The sequence below is a fragment of the Telopea speciosissima genome, chromosome 4, assembly GCF_018873765.1.
Source record: "Telopea speciosissima isolate NSW1024214 ecotype Mountain lineage chromosome 4, Tspe_v1, whole genome shotgun sequence".
In the NCBI taxonomy this organism is placed as follows: domain Eukaryota; kingdom Viridiplantae; phylum Streptophyta; class Magnoliopsida; order Proteales; family Proteaceae; genus Telopea; species Telopea speciosissima.
Window position 1 is genome coordinate 32,583,463 of NC_057919.1, and position 20,238 is coordinate 32,603,700.

A 20,238-nucleotide genomic window follows, 5' to 3' on the forward strand; every position below is an offset into this window, starting at 1 on the left:
CCTCCATTGCCTTTCGCAGTCCCTGACTCCCTTCGGATGCTGGTTGTAAAAATCTCTATCTTTATCTGTTCTTCCTTCCCTTGTAAATGTAAATGTGCATTTTTGCAGATCTCCACCTATTATTTGGTAGAGTATCTCAATATAGGTTAATTACACTGTTAAATATACAAATTTCACAGGAAAAAGTAAATTAAAAAAAGAAATTGGGAGAGCCCGAGAATTTTCGACACTAATGTTTCTCTTGGTTGTTATTGTATTTGATTCTCTTGGTTGTTATTGTATTTGATTTTATTTAAAACAAATTGATTTGGGTTGAGTAAATTTTTTTTTTCTATTTTGAAATCTGATGATTTATCCTTTCTCTTTCATTGTCTTACCGTCTTTTTTATGCACCCACGGGTCCCCAGTTTTGATTTTGAGGTTCGTAAGAGCATTAAAATCTTTATAATGGAATATCTGAAACTAGCATCTAAACATTACAGTAGTTACTGGCCCAAAATTTTGGCAACTTGGTCTTGAGTCTGATAATATGCTGATTCATTTAGCAAGGTGATAATAGTTTCTGTTCTGCAGAAATGCATTCTGTTGTGTTGATGTATACATTAACTTTCCCCTTTGTTCGCTACCCTTCCACCTAAAAGCTCGAACTGTTAGGGAAGGGCAACGTCAATCAACAATGTATACATCAACATGTTGCTTTCCTGGGCATACATAAGGTCCTCCCTCCTTTGTTGAAATTCATTGTGTGCATGTATTATGGATTAATAGCATTTCTTCTCTTTTGTTGCGCAACACTGTTATCTTGTTACTTCTAAAGCTTGTCATTTGCTGTTGGGCATATCATGACATTAGATGTTTCTTTTTCTCTTTTACGATCTTCTAAAGGCTTTCTGGATGTAGCAAGTAACATGACTAAACTGGAAATTTAGGTAAAAGTAGAAAGCCATATGCTAGATACCAAGTAAAATGATTGAACTTGAAGCAATATCAAAATGACTATCATTCCTTAGGGAGCTCAGTGAATCTACCCATTGAACACCAACAAGAAGATATCTGGACTGAATAAGATTAGAATACTGGAATCCTCGAGAAAGGGAATAAAAACTCTTGATTGATTATTAACAAACAGAAATTTGAAGCTGGACAATGTATTGGACCAAAAAAGAGAATGCAAGCACTGGGTCCAAGAAGTCAAAAGATCATGAGGAGAAGCCTGAAACACATGTATTTATTCGTCAAAGGGAGCATTTCATGACAAGGATTTCAGCATCAAGATCATATCAGGCTTATAAGCTGATCCCTATAGGGATTAGTGGAGACTAATCCATTATAGTATATGAATTTCCCCAAAAAATTGACTGACCAGGTCAAGTTACCATTTACCCCAAAAATCTTCGCCAATCCAGATGGACCAGATCAGTACCAGAAGACTCTGATCTGATCTTGGATCCCGAATTCTAAATGCTTCTACTATGATTAGTCTCAAAAAGGTCATTCTTAGTGAATTCTTAAATAAGACAAGAAACAGCCTTACTTCTTGAAGAACTCAATACACAGCCTTCATTCTGACATAGTTCCAAAAAGGTCATTCGTAATGAATTCTTAAATAAGACATTCATATAAAAGTTCTTTTTCCACCCTAGTACCTGATTCTCTGAAATTTGGCTTGATCTCGGCCGAGTTGGTGCATTTTTTATGTCAAATTTCGGCTGTTGGTTTCGGTGGCTATATGACCTAATTAGGTAATGAAACTTGCAGGAAAACCTATTTTAGGCCCTATAAACATGGTGGAGCCCTTAGTTTTTCAAAAATCACGCCAAAAATTGTAGTTTGACTTAGGATCCTAGGTTGGTATTGTACGTTAGATAAAAATTGTAGTTTGACTTAGATAGATAGATAGATAGATATGACCAACATATAATTCAAGTAAAACAACTTTTTTTTTGGATGAAAAAATAATTCATTACCAAAACCCCAAAAGTGGGAGGGGGATATACAGGGGAAAGGGGGAAAACAAAAACCAAACCAAGCTCCAAGTCCTAAGAAAGAGGTCCAGAAGGCTGGATCAAGGATAAAAGTAAACCCCGGAGACAACAATATGCCTATTCCTTGGGATGTCAAAAACTGAACTATGAAAAACAGGTTTTCATTCCTATTGCTTATTTTAGTAAAAACAGCTTAAATAACCAATAGGACTGAAAGTTATATAATGCAAGCAAAACCCTTAGATTTTTTAAAAATCCGCTTGTTTCAAGCTTTGTTGTGTAAGATTTGGTAAAAAAAAATCAGCATTTGGTTTTTTTTTTTTTGTACAATCACAGTCGAAACCCATCGAAATAGATGAGACTGGTCAAAATTTGGACCATGTTTCGTCGAGTTGGGGCTTTTATCAAGTGGATGGTAACAGTTTCAACTGATAGGAGATTTCGGACCGAAATCTCGGCGAGATGCTGAAATTTTGTCCGAAACCTTGTTGATTCCATAACTCGCTTGTGGTTTCGACTTTGTAACACAAAAAAAGAGATAAAAACCGAGACCTCGTGAGATCTCGGCGAGACCTTGAACCATGCATGAGCTCTGTACTAGGAGAAGAGTTAATTAAGACCTTGAAGCTCCTGTAGGAGGAGAAAGAACAGGATAGTTAATGGAGACCTTTAAGCCCAAAGATGGGACAAATTTAAAGAAGTTAGAAATAGAGGTTCAAATCCTTCAAATACAAACAGTAGCACGTGCACAAGAAGGTAGTAAAATAAAGGTTCAGAGACACTAGAAAGTGGGGAGCATGGTTCGTAATCTGGGCTTAACCTTTGCTAGAATTTTGAGAAGTTTTCTAGGCCATTTTCAATAAAGGGCGTACCCAGTGCACGTGCCTTCTCCCGCCACTGCTGGGTCTGGGGAGAGTCATAACGTACACACCCCTGTTTTTGTGGAGAGGCTGTTTCCAGATTCGGGTTACTCATTTAGCTCTTAACCATGGCAATCAAGGAGTCCCAACCATCATTTTACAAACGAACCCACCAATTTTTCACAGGTTCAGAATGCAGTCACAGCTTGATTAATTGTTATCCTCTGTGATCTAGCCAACTCACTGCCATACCTATTGAGAAACTGCCTTTCTTATTGGACATTTAAGGATACTTGGCATCAGGGTCATATAAAAATCTACTTGTTTTGATTCATTATACAGTACTTTATCTTTCAAAGTACTAAATCCATTTCCACATTTAACATTGAACATATGGAGACCACAAACAAAAACTATATCCTTCACTAAGAGAAAAATACTGGACTTTTCAGTTATTGTTACATGTTGGAGCTGCGGCAGATGTAGATGTGGGTAATATCCAGGTACTGACAAAGAATTCAAGAATGGAAAAAAGTACTACAAGAAGTTCAGAAATGCAGTGGTATAGGAAACAGCATGTATAACTCTCTTTCCTCTTGTAGCTCTGTTGAGTTCCAAATTTTAGATTAGATATAGCTAGCAGATGGATCTGTGGTGCAATGGTAGCGGTTCTGACTACAGATTATAAGGTCGCGTGTTCGATTAATTGCAGGTTCATCTCACCATAAATCCCTAATCCATTTAGAAACAGGGAAACAAAGCTCTCAGTAATCACCCGTAACAAGTTCTTGTGTAATCGTTTTTAGGGCTCTTGTCATGTGATTTGTTTCTAGATTGTAATTGTACGTAACGGGTTCTTTGATATCAGGAATCCTTCAGCTTATAGAATTGGGTTGTCAGATTATTGACTGGGTTGCAAAACTCAAATCCAATCCATCAACCCGTCCAAACACTCGAAGCAATAAAAATTGGGTGGTCTGATGATGATTGGGTTGCCCGTCAATTCTGTCACTGTTTGCACTCAAAGAAACACAAAATTTCAGATGTTATTGTTTGGAAGGAGGAGCCATCGATACAATGGCATATGAACTGCCTTCAAGCTCTTATATTATTGGCAGCTCTTTTTCCATCACAAAACCTTCTTCAGCTCACTGGGGCACTATTTCAAAGATTGTTATGTAACATGTTTCTACCATGCAGGACCATCCACACAATATTATTTTAGGCTACCAAGGAGGGATGATAAGGTGTCAAAAAGGGCCATTTAATAGATAAAATTCTTAATTGTATGCATCTTCACTAATCATTAAAAGCCAAAAAACACTAACCTATAAAAGCCAAAAATAGAACCGTAGCTCAACTTGAAATTAAAAGGGGAGGGGAGGGGGGGAGGGGGGGGGGGGAATACATTGCTGAAACCATCAGCATCATACCCATCCGTGAAGCAAATAAGATATATCATTCCGATCTCTTATTAAGTAGGTGGAGTGAAAGCTATAACCTTTTATCCCCTTGATGAAGGAGTACAAGGTGCGACTTCCATTCCAACCAATATCTTCTTTCCTTTTTTCCGGCCCTGGCCCTTCCGAGGAATTTCTAGACTTTTTCCTCAGAAATATTCTCTTTCGACACGAAGGTCCTTCAACACTTTAGGGTTGTAAGAATCCTCATTTTCATCAGAGATGTTGATTATTTCTACCTATTTTCCCTTCTGTTTTTTTTGTCAGTGCTTCTTCCGTAATAACAATTGGGTTGCACTTGTTACCCAATTTAGGAGATTCCAGCATTGAGGATGATGAGAGTTGTCACTTGAGGCGCTGAAATCGCTAGCACTGTTTGCACATTATATACATTTTTGTTTGTTTTGTTCTTCCTATGATCAGCAGAAACAAGTGGGCGAGATTTGGAACGTATGGGAATTGGGTTAGTAAGCTTCATTATTTTGAATTGAGGATTAAGGAAGACCTTGAATTGGTGAATTAGTGAATAAGTAGTGTTTGTGGTAAACCCATTTATAAAAGATTATTTCCTGCCAAAAGGTTAACTTGCTTATCTTTTCATACATATGGAAAATTAAAAAGTCAGCAGCTGCGAGGCTCTTTCTAAGAATTGCGCTGTTGATGTTATCGTTCATAATGCTGTGATTAGCTCCTGAACAAAAAAAAGAAGAGTGATTAGCTCAGTTTCTTTATTGTAGAGATTTGAATTAATCTTTCTATGTTTGTATTTATAGCAACATTGTAATCTTGATGCATGTGATTCACATCCAAGTCTATAGTTGATCACAATGGAGTGATTAGTTCAGTTTCTTTATTTGTAGAGCCTTATAATTTTTCTTTCGCAACCTTCTATTTCAATGTTAAATATCAACAATCTTCGTTCAAAACTGTAAAAGTGTGTCAAAGTGTCTAGGTTCATCGTATGTGTCTAGATATATTGTGCACATGTTCCATTCGTTAAATAAGGATTGTGAGTCATCCTTAGCTAACATTCTATATTTGTAATCCTTTATCAATCTATAAATAAAGTGGTGGCCACTATCATTATTGATAAGACAAGTGATCCTCATATTTCAACTTGGTATTCAAGCTCAAAACCCTAAGTTTTTTGGTTTTGTTTTTTTTCTCCGCTGCCGCCGGTGAGGTCCCACCACCAGTTCCCGAGGCTCCACCTCCTTTGTCAAACATGGTTGACTGAACCATGTACCACTAACCTTTGTTGACCGGTGTTCATTATGCAGCTATTTCTCGCGCCACTCACCGCCCTACGTTAGCATCGTCTTTGTTGCGTGGCTTCTAAGCCCCATCCAAGGGTTCCCAGCCCCTGCAGCGGCCTCCCAGGGCATGTCAACACTTTTTCAGCACTTCCGCCAACTTCTTAGGGAATTCCCAGCCCCTGTTGGCCTCCTAATGCATTCCCTGCCCTTGCCAACACCTTCGCTAGTCTCCCTAGGCTCCTTTGCCTCTCTGTTGTCGCTCTAAAGGACCCCCAGGTCCCTATTGCCATTGTCTAAGGGCTCCAAGCCCCATGTCTGTCTAAAGCTCTCAGCCCCTCAATCGTTGCACCCCTAAATTCGCCAGGCTACTGTGGCCCTTCTTTGCAACCCTTTCTCACAACATCCTAGAGTTCCTTGGCAAAGTTCATCAACATAAAGTTGGAACTAATGGCAAGTGCCATAGAGTTGAGAAGAAAAGACATGACAAGGGCATCATGTGCCAGTAATGTGTTATTAGCAGTAATCTCAAAAGGCATTGGTGTATCACCAGTTAAATAGCCAAAAAAATGATTACCCCCAATTGTCAAAAGGCATGCACACGACCATACCAAATAAATAGTGCCATTTAATTTTGTGGGTCCCGACTGGAGGGTGGGGTGATGGCTATGATTCCTAAGAGGATTCACCTCACTGCCCCCAATATCTCCAAGGAGTTAACATAATAGTGGTGCAGCGGCAGATGGCCTGAGGGTCCTAGACAGTGGTGACAGGGGGCCTGGAACCCTTAGACAGTGACAATAGGGACCTGGGGCCCTTAGACAATGGCAATAGGGATTTGGGGGTCCTTTGGAGCGACGACAGAGAAGGGCCAGGAAGCTTTGGGAGGTTGGCGGAGGTGCTGGCAGGGGTTGGGAATGCCCTGGGAGGTGGGTTGTCGGAGTTGAGAAGCTTTGGATGGGGCTTAGAAGCCAGGCAGCAAAGATGGCACTGTCATAGGGGGCAGTGAGTGGCGACGACGGTGAGTGGTGGAGGAAATAGCAGTGTAATGAACATTGGTTAGCGAAGGTTAGTGGTACATGTTCAGTCAACCATGTTTGACAAGAAAGCCGGAGCCTCGGGAATTAGTGGTGGGACTTGACTGGCGGCAGTGGAAAAGAAAAAAAAACGTAGGGTCTTGAGTTTTGATACCAAGTTGAAATATGAGAGGCTAACTTGGCATAATGACATAGGCTACCACTTTATTTATGGATGGAGAAGTGATTACAGTATAAATGTTAGCTAACGATGACTCACAATCCTTATCTAACATATGGAACATGTGCACAATATATCTAGACACATACGATGAACCTAGACACTTTGACACATTTTAATAGTTTTAAAAGAAGATTGTAAGGAAATAGAAGATTGTTGATGTTTAACATGGAAATAGAAGATTGCAAGGAAAGAAAGATTACATGGCTCTACAAATAAAGAGACTGAGCTAATCACTCCGTTGTGATCAGCTATAAACTTGGATGTGAATCACATGCATCAAGGTTACAATGCTGTTATAAATAGAAACGTTGAAAAAAAAGGGCGTACCCAGTACATGAGGCTCCCGCCACTACGGGGTCTGGGGAGGGTCATAGTGTACATAGTTTTTCCCCTGCTTTCGCAGAGAGGCTGTTTCCAAACTCGAACCCATGACCTCTTGGTCACAATGCAAAATGGAGAAGTGATTACAAATATAAAATGTTAGCTAAGGATGACTCACAATCCTTATCTAACATATGAAACATGTGCACAATATATCTAAACACATACGATGAACCTAGACACTTTGACACATTTTAATAGTTTTGAAAGAAGATTGTAAGGAAATAGAAGATTGTTGGTGTTTAACATGGAAATAGAAGATTGCAAGGAAAGAAAGATTACATGGCTCTACAAATAAAGAAACTGAGCCAATCACTCCGTTGTGATCAGTTGTAGACTTGGATGTGAATCACATGCATCAAGGTAACAATGCTATTATAAATAGAAACGTTGAAAAAAAAGGGCGTACCCAGTACATGAGGCTCCCACCACTACGGGGTCTGGGGAGGGTCATAGTGTACACAGTTTTTCCCCTGCTTTCGCAGAGAGGCTGTTTCCAGACTTGAACCCGTGACCTCTTGGTCACAATGCAACAACCTTAACCGTTGTACCAATGCCCGCCCTCAAATACAAAAATAGAAAGATGAAGTGACTGATAACATCAACATCACAATTCTTAGATAGAACCTCGCAACTGCTGACTTTTTTAATCTTCCAAATGAAAGAAAAGATAATTAAGTTAAGATTTTGGCTGGAAATCGTCATCTATAAATGTGTTTACTACAGATACTGCATATTCACTAATCTACCCAACTTCAATTCAAAGTCTTTTTTAATTCTCCGTTTGAAACAATGAAGCTTACCAACCCAATGCCCATGCATTCCAAATCTTGCCCACCTATTTCTGCTGATCTTAGGAAGAACAAAATGAACAAAATTGTATATCTATTGTGTAGGCGGTGCTGGTGATTTCAGTGCCTCACACGACAACTCTTTAATCGAGGAGCGTTATCCTTGATGTCGGAATCTCCTATGTTGGATAACGAGCATAACCCAATTGTTATTACCGAAGAAGTACTGACAAAAAAAAAAGAAGGGGAAAACAGGGAGAAATAATGAACATCTCTAATGATGAAAGTTAGGATTCCTATGGCTCTAAAGTGTTGAAGGACCTTCTTTTCGAAGGAGAATATTCTGTGGAGAAAGGTTTAGAAATTGCTCAGAAGGGCCTGTATTGGAAAAATTGGAAGAAGATATCGGTTGGAATGGAAGCCACACCTCATACTCCTTCATCAAGGGGACAAAAGGTTGTCGCTGTCACTTCTTCTACTTACTAAGAGATCAGATGATTTATCTTATCTGCTTCACGGATGGGTCTGATGTTGATGGTTTCAGCAATGTGTTTTTTCCCACTTTAATTTTATGTTGAGCTAAGATCTATATTTTGGATTTTGTTGGTTAGTGTTTTTATTTGGCTTTTGATGGTTAGTAAAGATGTTTGGAGAGTTGCAGAGGTGGCCTGGAAGTCATATGCTTTTAAGGTTCATCTTCCACTCCTATGTATTTGGTTCTTTGCCTCCATTGAAGGCTAGTGGAGTTGCTGGAAGGTAGGGAAGCAAGCTCCAGGGTAGCAAAGGAAGGAAAGGGAAAAAGAGAAATAGGAAAAGAAAAAGAGAAGGAAGAAAGGAGGAAGAAAAAAGAAAGAAAAGAGAAGAAGAGAAGGAAAATAATAGTGTGTGTGCGTGTGTGTGCATTTAAGGTGTTTGTTAAAACACCTAGGAAGAAAAAGAGAGAGAGGGGAAGATGAAGAAAGAAGGATTGCACTGTCGAGAAGCCTTCATAGATATTCCACAGCCACTCAGCAGCTTCTCTGGATACCATGAACAATGACATATAGTGTTGTGAGCATTCTATTACTTACCCAAGTCATTTGTATTTATGTATCCTTTTGTCTATGCTAGCTAAGTTGAATTACTGCGAAAGACCAATTAGATGTGGTTTCATTGTAGGGAATTGTTATCTCAAAATCTGTATTTGGATACGAGTGGTTGCTGGGTATCATTGGGGATAACACCCTTGCCTCTGTATTTATCAGGGGTTGAAGCAGGCAGGTGTCCTATGTCCTTGCATTGACAGAAATACCATTAGGGTAGATTGCCCTTGCTTCTGTATATAAGAGTTGGAGTATGTGTAGGACTTTGACTGTTGATTGCAGTTGACTAGTATTGAGTAGATGTTGAGGTCAGTGTGACCATTACTTCGTGCATATAAGCAACTTGCTGAAACACATATATCTGTCTTGTGGATGTATGCTTGTATTCTTGGAGTTCTTATTTGCTAGATGGGTGTGCATATCAGGTAGACCTTGCCACAGGAATTGTATGCCTGCATGTGGATGAGAGGAAAGGTGTGTCATATGATCATGTGTGTATGTATGCCATCAGTGAGGGCCTCCAGCAGTATTTGAGGTTATGTGCTTGAGTGACAGTTGCACAATGAGTGTATCAGCTCTTGGTAGCATTGTGATCATCAGCTCTGTGCAACAGTGGTTGTGACTGTGGTTGTGTGTGCCTTAGTCGGGGTTGTCAAACTGTGTGTGGTAGTTTGGCTGTGCATCCAAGAGGACTATATTTGTGTTAGTGTAAGTGAAGGGGATCTCAACAGGTTAAGTAGGAGTGAAACTGCTGGGAAAGATTTTTAGAGTTCACTGATTCACCCCCCTTTCAGTGGCCATCATTGTCCAACAGCCTCAAACCAGCCCTCCCTTGCCCCTGCCCTCTGCAACCATTTCTATCCCTTTCCCGCCATCCTCGTTTCTAGCTCCACACCTCCACTGACCCTTCTGTATCTCTGCCACCCCTCTACACTCTCGTTCTCCCATCCCCTGCCCTCTCCTCCCTCTCCGAACCTCTGCTGGTGCACATCAAGTTGTTAGTTATTCATTTACAGTGCGAACGCTAGTAAAAACACCAGAACATCGTTCAGCGGGTGGAATTCTGTCCTTCGGCCTCTAACCACTGATTAATCGCCTTCTCCAGCGGATTTGTCCCAATTTCCTTGTTCCCTACTTCGAGTAATTTTTCGTTTGACCTCCTTTATTCCTTTTGTGTGCACAAATAACTGCTTGGGTTGTGAGGGAAAGGGGTTATGATATAATTGTGGCTTCTAAATTTGAAATCAATCGGTATTATAGGGTCGAGCACAGTAGAGAAAAATGTGTTCATATATTTTCATCAATCAATCAATGGGAGATATTAAATTATGATTTGGGGTTTTTTCTTTTAAGGGGAAAACCTGTTCGAGATTTCAAAAACACTTGATTGATGGAAGTGGAGCTCTTGGTTTGGAGGATTGAAACAAGAACAAAACAGGAATTGTACAAAACTTGAATGGCACAAATCAATAGTTTATGGTTGCCATTCCAACGCAAGGTTTTGCTTAATTAGCCTGGAAATGTTGAAGATTGAAGAAAACACTGGATGGATGACCCACTGACGGTGGTGGGTTGTAGGTGAGCAGAGAGAGAAGAAATGCTGGAGAGATTCCGAGAAAAGGAAGACGGTGGTGGGCGGAGGGGGAGGCCGAGACGGAGAGGGAAGGTGAGAGGGAGAGGGAGAGTTGCTGCAGTGGTGGTGGACAAATGATGCAGCCACAACAGGAATAAATGGTTGAGATGTCTCCTCTCTTATCTAACAATTAATAAATTGCTGGTATACGATTCCATTATATGCTGCTAATGTGTACATCATTTTCCCTTTTTTTAGATGCCATATATTTTCTTCATTATCTTTTATCTCATTCCTTCTTATTTTATTTGTATCTATCTTTACTCTTTAATTTATCTTTTTAATTCTAAAATATCCCTCTCCCTCTTCTCGTGAATGGGCTTTCTCCCAAACTCTCTCCCTCTCCACATAATATTTCTCTCCACCAACAGCCTTCCAATTTCTCCCATACCCTCTCTCTCTCTCTCTCTGCTATTGCTGTTGTGCTCAATACTTGTCTCTCTTTTACTTCAATCTGATCGATTCCTACTCCAAGCTTTGGGTCAAAGCAAGGTGTTATCTGGTCTTACAGACCATGGTTCGTAATATCGGATTGGATTGGTCAAAATCGGCCCGATCAGATCTGAATCAGCTTAGACCATGGTTCCTTTTGTTTATAAATATTTTTTGACCAATACTAAAACCGATCCTGCAAAGTCTGATTGTTTTCCACTTTTGACCGATCCTTACTGATTTTGACCAATCCGGGGATTAAGAACCATGTTACGGACGTCCGAAGCAACTCTTGTTCCATTCCCCCCAATTCTTCTCTATTAGCAAGACAGAAATTAGGAGAATGGCTTAAGTGAATTGTTTGTTCACTCAGCCCCTTCATTTATATCTTTCAATAATAAGGCAAAATTACAAGAATATCCCTGTGCAGCCGACTATGCTAATAACAGGGAATAAACAAGTACAAAACCTAAAAATACCCTTATAGGGTTACATAACTCAACACTCCCGCTCAAGTTGGGGCATAGATATCACACATCCCAACTTGACTAGACTAGGATGACATAACTTTCCACTTAGCTCTTTAGTGAAGACATCAACAAGTTGATCATTAGACTTCACAAAAGGTATACAAATCTGCCCACTTTCTAAATTCTTGATGAAGTGTCTGTCGATCTCCACATGCTTGGTATGATCATATTGTACTGGATTGTGGGCAATGCTGATTGCTGCTTTGTTATCACAGTACAACATCATTGGACGATGAACAGAACCACCAATATCCTGGAGTAAAGTCGGAAGCCACAATAACTCACATATGCCTTAGGCCATGGCACAGAATTCGGCTTCAGCACTGGACCTGGCCACCACAATGGCCACAATTTGCTTTTTTACTTCGCCATGTGACAAGGTTACCTCTTACAAAAGTACAATAATTTGAAGTGGATTTCCTGTCAGGGTAACCACCCCAGTTAGCATTGTGTATGCCTCAATGCGAAGATGATCATGCGGAGACAGGAAAATCCCTTTTCTTGGAGCTGACTTCAAGTAATGGAGAATACAAAGAACAACAACCATATGAGTAGAGTAGGGATCATGCATGAACTGACTGACCAAGCTTACGACAAATGCAATGTCCGATCTAGTATGGGAGAGATAGATTAATATTTTCCCACCAACCGTTGATATCGCCCCTTATCAACCGGATCACCATCCTTCTCTTGCAAACGAGTAGTAGCTTCCAAAGGAGTGTCACATGGATGACATCCTAACAAACCAGTCTCTGAGAGTTGGTTTAGAACATATTTCCTTTGGGAGAGAAAAATTTCTTTGGGAGATTGGGCAACTTCAATCCCAAGGAAATACCTAAGCTGTCCAAGGTCTTTTATTTCAAATTCTCGACCCAAGAAGGTCATCAGGTGGGAAACTTCAGCTGAATCATTACCAGTCACAACTATGTCATCGACATAGACTAAAAAGAAGAGTGACCTTATCCCGTTTCACTTGATGAATAAGGTGTGATCGACATTGCTCTATTTGTATCCTACAGAGATCATTGCTTTATGAAACCTACCAAACCAAGCCCTAAGGGATTGTTTCAGCCCATATAATGCCCGCTTCAGCCTGCGAACCTTCCCATTAGTCTTGTCATAAGAGATACCTGGAGGAACCTCCATGTAAACCTCCTCTTCCAGCTCTCCATGGAGGAATGCATTTTTCACATCCAATTCCTGTAAATCCCAGCCTAGATTGACAACATATGATAGCAAAAACTGAACAGTGTTCGACTTTGCAACTGGAGTAAACATCTCCTGATAGTCAATCCCATAGGTCTGAGTAAAGCCTTTGGCCACAAGTCTGGCCTTATATGTCTACAATTCGCCTGGCTTCTGCTTGACAACAAACACCCATTTACAACCAACTGGTTTCTTGCCCAAAGGAAGAACCACCAGCTCCCACGTCTCATTTTTGGATAAGGCTGTCATCTCTTCCATCATGGCTGCTTCCCATTTTGGATTTACAATTGCCTCCTGCCATTTTTTAGGAATAGAAACAGAGGAAAGAAAGGACACAAATGCTCGATAGGAAGGAGACAAAGCATCATAGGAAACAAAATTGGAGATGGGATGTTAGGTGTAAGACCTAATGCTTTTGCGGGTAGCAATAGGTAAATCAAGAGAAGGATCCTTACTAGGTGGTGTAGCAGAGGCTGGATCTGGATCAAGTTCTAATGATTGGAGAAGTGGTATAGTAGTGGTAGTCTCAACGTGCTCTTTGTGCTTCCGATTATAGACTTGATCAACAGGAATCTGACTTACGAGTCTATGCTCCCCCTAAATAGGAATCATACGGGAGACTGAGGTGGGAGGTTTTAGAGAGGAAGGCTCCCCCTGAATAGGAGCCGGTAGAAGAGCAGACACATCTTCGAACCCTGGATCATGCTCCTCCTGAAGAGGTTACTCTATGAATAATATGCCGGGATTCTTGAACGATAATATCCATGGTAACAAATGTACGCCGAGTGGGTGGATGATAACATTTGTACGCTTTCTTGGTAGTAGAGTAGCCCAAAAAAATACACCGAATGCTCCGAGGATTGAGTTTGCCATGAAGATGATGGTTGCGAGCATAGCAAACACAACCAAATATTTTTGGGGGAACCACAAAAGGGGAAGAACCTTGAAGAAGGTCAATCGGGGCACGACCATCAAGAACAGGAGTAGGCATGCGGTTAATGAGGTAGGCTGCGGTGAGGATAGCATCAATATTGTGGAGGAACCTATCATGCAAACATAATTTCTCGAGCCACTTCCAAAAGGTGCTGATTTTTTCTTTCAGCCACTCCATTCTAGGCCGGTGTGTCTACACTACTGGTTTGATGAAGGATGCCATTTTCAGCCAACTAATTTTGGAACTGGCCTTCCATGTTCCTTGCCATTATCACTCCACAGAATTTTTAATGTGGCATTGAATTGGGTTTGAACCATACGATGAAATAGCTGAAAACATCGAAAAATGTCATTCTTGTGCTGCATCATATACACCCAAGTGGTCCTAGTAAAGCAGTCAATAAAGGAAACAAACCATTTATGCCAGAAATGGAAACACAACGGGCAAGGCCCCACACATCAGTATGAACTAAAGCAAAGGGAGAAGTAATTCTTTTATTTAATGAAGAGTAAGTTGAACGAGTCTGTTTAGCCAAAACACTGGCTTCACATAAAAACTCATCCTTTTAACAATCTTTAACTAACTGAGGAAACAAAAAAGCTAAAGTTCGAAGAGGAGGGTGACCAAGCCGACAATGCCACAGATGGGGATCCGAAGAAGTGGCTGAATGTAACTGATGACCAAGGGATGAAGCTGACGGTGGAGAAGGTTGACCCGTGTCTAGTATGTAGAGACCACCATGTACCTTACCACCCCTAATCATGTGACTTTTCACCAGATCCTATATGACACAATGAGAGGGAATGAAAGTTACTTTGCAGTTCAAATCTTTAGTAGTCTATAGTTAGACTACTAATGGAAAGAAGATTGGTAGAAAAGGAAGTAACATGCAAAACAAAATTTAATGTAAGGGTAGAAGAGCAACGAATGGAACCCTTTCCATTAATAGGAGAAAGAACCATTAGCTACTTGAACACTATCTTTGCCAGAAGAGGAAGAATACTGGTGAAACACATGGGAAGAACCAGTCATGTGGTCAGTGGCACCGGAGGCAATAATCTAAGGAACAGAGATAGCTGATGCACAATAACTACTGATTGGAATACCTGAGGCAAAGTGAGAACCAGAAGGGGTACTAGGTGCAGATGCCATGGTGGGTGCAGCGGAAGAGGCCAGAAGACTCCGTAAGATTGGCATTGGGTTTGGACTTCACGGCCCCGTTTGGCCTAAAAAATGATTTCTCGCAATTTGGTAGGTGGTAGCTTCAGAAGGCTCGGCTGCTAGGGCTCAAGGATGCCTGGTCTGCTGGCTTCATTCTAATACCCTATTTTATTTGGTTGGAAAGAAATTCAAGAAGGTTTAAATGTCTAACGAGAAACTCTAACCAGATTTCCTCTATGGTCCTAATAAGGAAATTAAGCGCTTCCCCAACTTTAAAGGGTTTGTTTCCTCGGTGGTTGATCTAATGTGTTCTAAAAAATTAAATATCCCCATGCAACAACATAGGCCAAAATCACTGATGGAGGTATATTGGTGTTCGCCCCAGCCAGGTTGGGTCAAAATTAACATTGATGGCTGTTCTCTTGGCAATCCTGGGAAAGTGGGAGCTGGGGGGGATCTTTAGAGACAGCAATGCTATGATCCTATCCTCTTTTAGGCTTTTTCTTGGTGTTACTACTAATTTGTGGCCGCGTTTAGAGCGTTGATCCAGAGTCTGGAGTAGGCTAAAGAATTACATCTTTCAAAGCTTTGGATCGAATGCGACTCAGCTACGTTGGTGGCCATGGTGTCCAAGAAGATGGTTCTGTGGTTTGTTTGGCAATAGTGGTCTGCTCTTCAGAGTTTTCTTATTGGCATTGAGTGGAAGATTACGCATTGCTATAGAGAGGCATATTCGGTGGCTGATTTCCTTGCAATCGGCAGCAAAGTTAGAAATCTCAACTCCTATCTCTTCTTGGCTTGCTTCGGTTGAAGAGAATCTCAGGGTTGATGAGCAAGGGTGACCAAGATTTCGTTTATTTTAATTTTCTTTGCTCCTTTGTGTTTCTTGTTTGTCCGTTGGGTGCTACTTTGCTGAGGGCATTGCCATAGGCAGAGGTTTGAGCTAAGTTGGTTTTGTCTTTGTTTCTGGGTTTCCCAACTTGTATATCTTTTTCTCTTTTCCTTTAATATATATACGACTTTTTAGCCAAAAAAAAAAAAAAAAAAGAATAAACCCTCTTTTCCTCTCGCAAACCCATTTCCTCCTTGACTTGTGTTTCGTTTTTCTTCCCTTGCTCCGGCAACTTTCGTCCCTGTATCCCTTGTCCCCCCATTCTCTCTCTCACCCAGAGTTCATTGCCTCTCTTGGGGCAATTGGAAAATGGAAATGATTTTGCAGAAGACTGCCATGGCTGCTCTCTGGTGTCTTGAATCCCAGCGCCACGTACAGCCGGAGCTTGTCGATTGGCATAAAACATTGGCATAACAGAGGAAGCTTTGGCACCATCTCACTCTCAAGCTTGAGTAGCTCGTTGCCCTAGCTGTATTTCAGGTAAATTTATTTTTAATTCTTTTTGGCTTAACTCCTAGCACATTTAAGCGAAGAAATATGGGGGCATTACAGGCAACAAACACATGTAAAGTCTAATTTGCAATGCGCATCTCCTCATTTACTTTTTCCACATTGAAATTAGGCAGGTAAGTTTATTTTAGTGCTCTTAATTGTTTGAATATGTTTCCTCCGTTTTATTTTTCATAACTTGTGGTTTTATGGGTGAGTTCTATCTCATTTGTCTTTATTTCTCACTTACATTACTCTCGTTGATGAGTTGATTTGTTCCTCAACCGATCTCTTCTCAAACCTGTTGTTCCCACTTCCCACTTCAATCCTTCGCTCATCTCCCAAAACTGTCTCTGTTGCTCTGTGTTAAGGTTTCCACACTTAGACTATAAGAGTGAAAAGCAAATGCTGGTCTATATAAGAAAATCACCATTGTTGAAGCCTCCATGCGGAGGACGAGCTGCTGTTGCTGAACACCTCTCCCAAATGCAGGAAAGGTCGGGGAGGAAGTGAGGGATCAGGGTTAATCAGGCCCTGCCCTGTTCAATCAAGGTCAATCAGGGCCGGGCCGGGCTTGGAAATACCCTGGCAGGGTCGGGCTAGGTTGAGGGTATGCTAGGCCCTGGCAGGGTAGGGGTGGGCTTGGGTTTAGGTTAAGGCCCCGAGGGTTGGGCTAGGGTTTAGGGCCAGCCCGGCCCATTGACACCCCTAACAATGCTGACTCTTGCTCAACGATTCTACCGCTAGTTCCTTCGATGATGATGAATCGCGACTACGAACCTTGCTCCAGTGACGGACTGCGACCTTGAATCCTTACTGTGACGTTTTAATTTTTTTTTCTTTTTCTTTCTTCTTTCAATTTTTTTCCTGGTAAAAGTTTTGTTACTCGATTCTATTACCTGATTATTTTTTTGTAAATATTCTTTTTCTTCTTTGTCTTTTTTTCCCCTTCCCTGCAATACTTCCCTGAAGAAGAAAAGAATCAGGTAACAGAATCAACTATTCATCATCATTGAAGGAACTGGATCATCTTCTTCTTCCCCTTTCCCTGTGACACTTCTTTGAAGTATTCTTTGTTCTTCTTTCGATTGTCAACTGTTTGTTGCAAAGTTGATCTTTGTATCAATTCCCCTTTCCTTGTTACACCTCTATGAAGAAGAAAGAAATCATGATCTCTAGATTTTTCGGAATCAAAGTCATATGCCCTTTTAAAATTTCTGAAACCTTCAATCTTCTTTCTCTGTTGTGTTTTTTTTTCCCGTCCTTTTTCTTCTCATCTTCCTTCTTATTCTATGTTGGTGGCAGTAGTGGTGGCTGGTAGTGGTGTGCCGTTGGTTGTAATTATGTGGTATGTGATTTTGTTATTCAAATCAAATTGTGCAACTGTTAGTATAAGTCATGAAATTTTGTCATTTTGTGATTATATGATTATGTAATCTGTTTGTGTTTCATACTTTCACTTATTTGGTAATGCTATACAACAACAAAAAACTCAACCTTATCCCAACTAAATGGGGTCGGCTACATGGATCCTTGTAAAATAAAGTCGGGAAAACATGACTGTGGGAAGGTGGGGAAAAAAGAGATGAAAAGTGAGAAATTATAAATGAAAGTAAGAGGAAAGACGAACAACCCAAGAAGAAAGGAAAATCTCAGCTAAATGGGGTCGTCAACATGGATCCTTGGCCTCCAATAGGCTCTATCTGAGGTTATACTTGGTACAAGGCCTAGACTACACATGTCATTCCTTATAACCTCTCCTATGGTCATTTTAGGCCTACCCCTAGCTCTTTTAGCTCCTTCAATCTGGAACAGATCACTCCTCCTTAGAGAGGCGTCTCCTGGCCTCCGTTGAATATTACCATACCACTACCTCAAACGACATTCTCGAAGCTTGTTATTGATCGGGGCAACCCCCAAATCAGCTCTAATATGTTCATTCCTTACTTTATCCTTCCTAGTCTTGCCACACATCATAGTTGTCACAGTGTCACGGCGATCCAAGTCAGTGGAGGGGTGTCTGATCGATATATCGACATGTCGACCATGGCAGAATTGAAATTAAATCCAAAGTTGAATGGCAAACTAGTAGATAAATCAAGATTTATAAGAGCAATGGCCAAATTTTAATTAATCTGAAGTTGTAAAGGAGTGGAAGAACTGTAATTTAATGGAGTTAAAGAGAAAACTGCATGGGCTAAACAGAATAACAATAGAGAATATAGGGAGTTTAATTTAAATAATATAAGTTGTCCTTACTTGCAATTTTAAAGACTTAATATGTCTTCTTCAACCTTGCAATAACACGATAGAAAGAAAAAACTCAGAAACCAAGGCTAAAATAGGAGATTTAGGGAAACAGGGAGTGGGTCTAAGGTTGGGGAAGAAACAAAAAATTAAAGAAGAAGAAATCGAAGAGGGAAAGAGAGACAGGACGCCATGGCGTAGGTTGATATGCACATTTCTCCAACGCCAGGATGCCATGGCGACGATATGGCGATGCCATGACAACTATGCCACACATTCATCTTATGTTGGAAGAACCGTGGGTTAGAAAAGAGAGAATGAGAGAATTATATCTTATATTCATTAATAGGTAAGCCCCTCTATTTATAATAGATAGGAAAATACGAAGGGACTGAAATAGGCGATGTGGGACTAAAACCCACATAGCCGATTGTAGATATAATTACCCCTAACTAACTGTCTCTATAAGAGCAGTGACTTAAACCTAATAACATAGGAATTAAACTATCCCAAAAGGACCAGAATACCCCCACGGTATTCTGGATTACATATTCCAACACTCCCTCTCAAGCTGGATTATACAAATAAGTAAAGAGAAGCTCCAGCTTGAACTAATAAGAATAAAACTCCATAATAATGCTAACACTCCCCCTCAAGTTGGCGCATATAAGGTACTAATGCCCAACTTGAACAAAATGGGAAGAAACTAAGTTGTAGCAAAGTCCAATTTGACAGATGAATGGAGCTCCCAAATAAACCTTCGAGAACTTGAAAAATAGATCTTCAAAACCTTGGCAGACTTGATCAGCAAACTTTCACCAATCTTTAACAGCTGTCTAGTGATGAATCTCTGACTGATAATCTTGAAGATAAGCAACTAGGGCAGCAAGCAGCCGGAACAAATAAATCAGGCAGCAGAAATGATCAACCGAACTGTAAAACCTCATATAGGCATCCAAATAAGATCCCAAAATATCTTCAATACTTCAATCTGCCCCTCACGACAAATTCAACCCAATAACTAAAGATACCCAATGGCAATGGTGGAAAAAACTGATCTTCAATGTTTTGCACAAATGTTCTGCAATGGCTGCAAGGTTCTGCAACTTCTGCAAGTTCTGCAATGTTCTGCAATGGAATATTCAATCTCCCCCTCACGTGTAGTGGTACACATGGACAAATAAAGGAGATGATATAAGGAATAATGGCAAAAAATGTAATTTTCTAGAATTTTCTGAAGGTGCTATGGATAATTAAAAAGGAAGGAATGACAACATTATAATTTACCAAAAATTTCCGAAGGGGTTATGGGTAAATACCAAAGTATGGGATATGAAGGGAATCAGAATTATTGAAAGGGAATGGAGTTGGAAAAAGGATGGCATGGCTGTAATTTGGTTGAAATCCATTTTTAAATACAATCCAAGCCAAAGGGAAAACTGGTAATAAATCAGAATTTTCAAGGGTCAATTAGGTAGTCAAATAGGGGAATGGCAGAATTGCAAACAACACAAAGTTGAAAAAGGGATGGCATTCTGGTAAATATGGTGAACAGTATAGGATTCCTTTGAAAGAAACAAAGATGACCATAGGGCCTAGGATTAAATAAGTTCAAAAGGTAAGGGCAAAGCTGAAAGTGGAA

At 40.4% G+C, this 20,238-nt stretch overlaps 1 long non-coding RNA gene across 1 annotated transcript; it reads left to right on the plus strand.

The window, feature by feature from the left end:
- Positions 1-419: 419 nt before the first annotated feature.
- LOC122659813 lies at positions 420-20,131 on the plus strand. Its single transcript, XR_006332555.1, has 4 exons — positions 420-519; positions 3,051-3,061; positions 5,241-5,251; positions 20,122-20,131. It is a non-coding gene; the product is annotated as an uncharacterized LOC122659813 (long non-coding RNA).
- Positions 20,132-20,238: the final 107 nt, after the last annotated feature.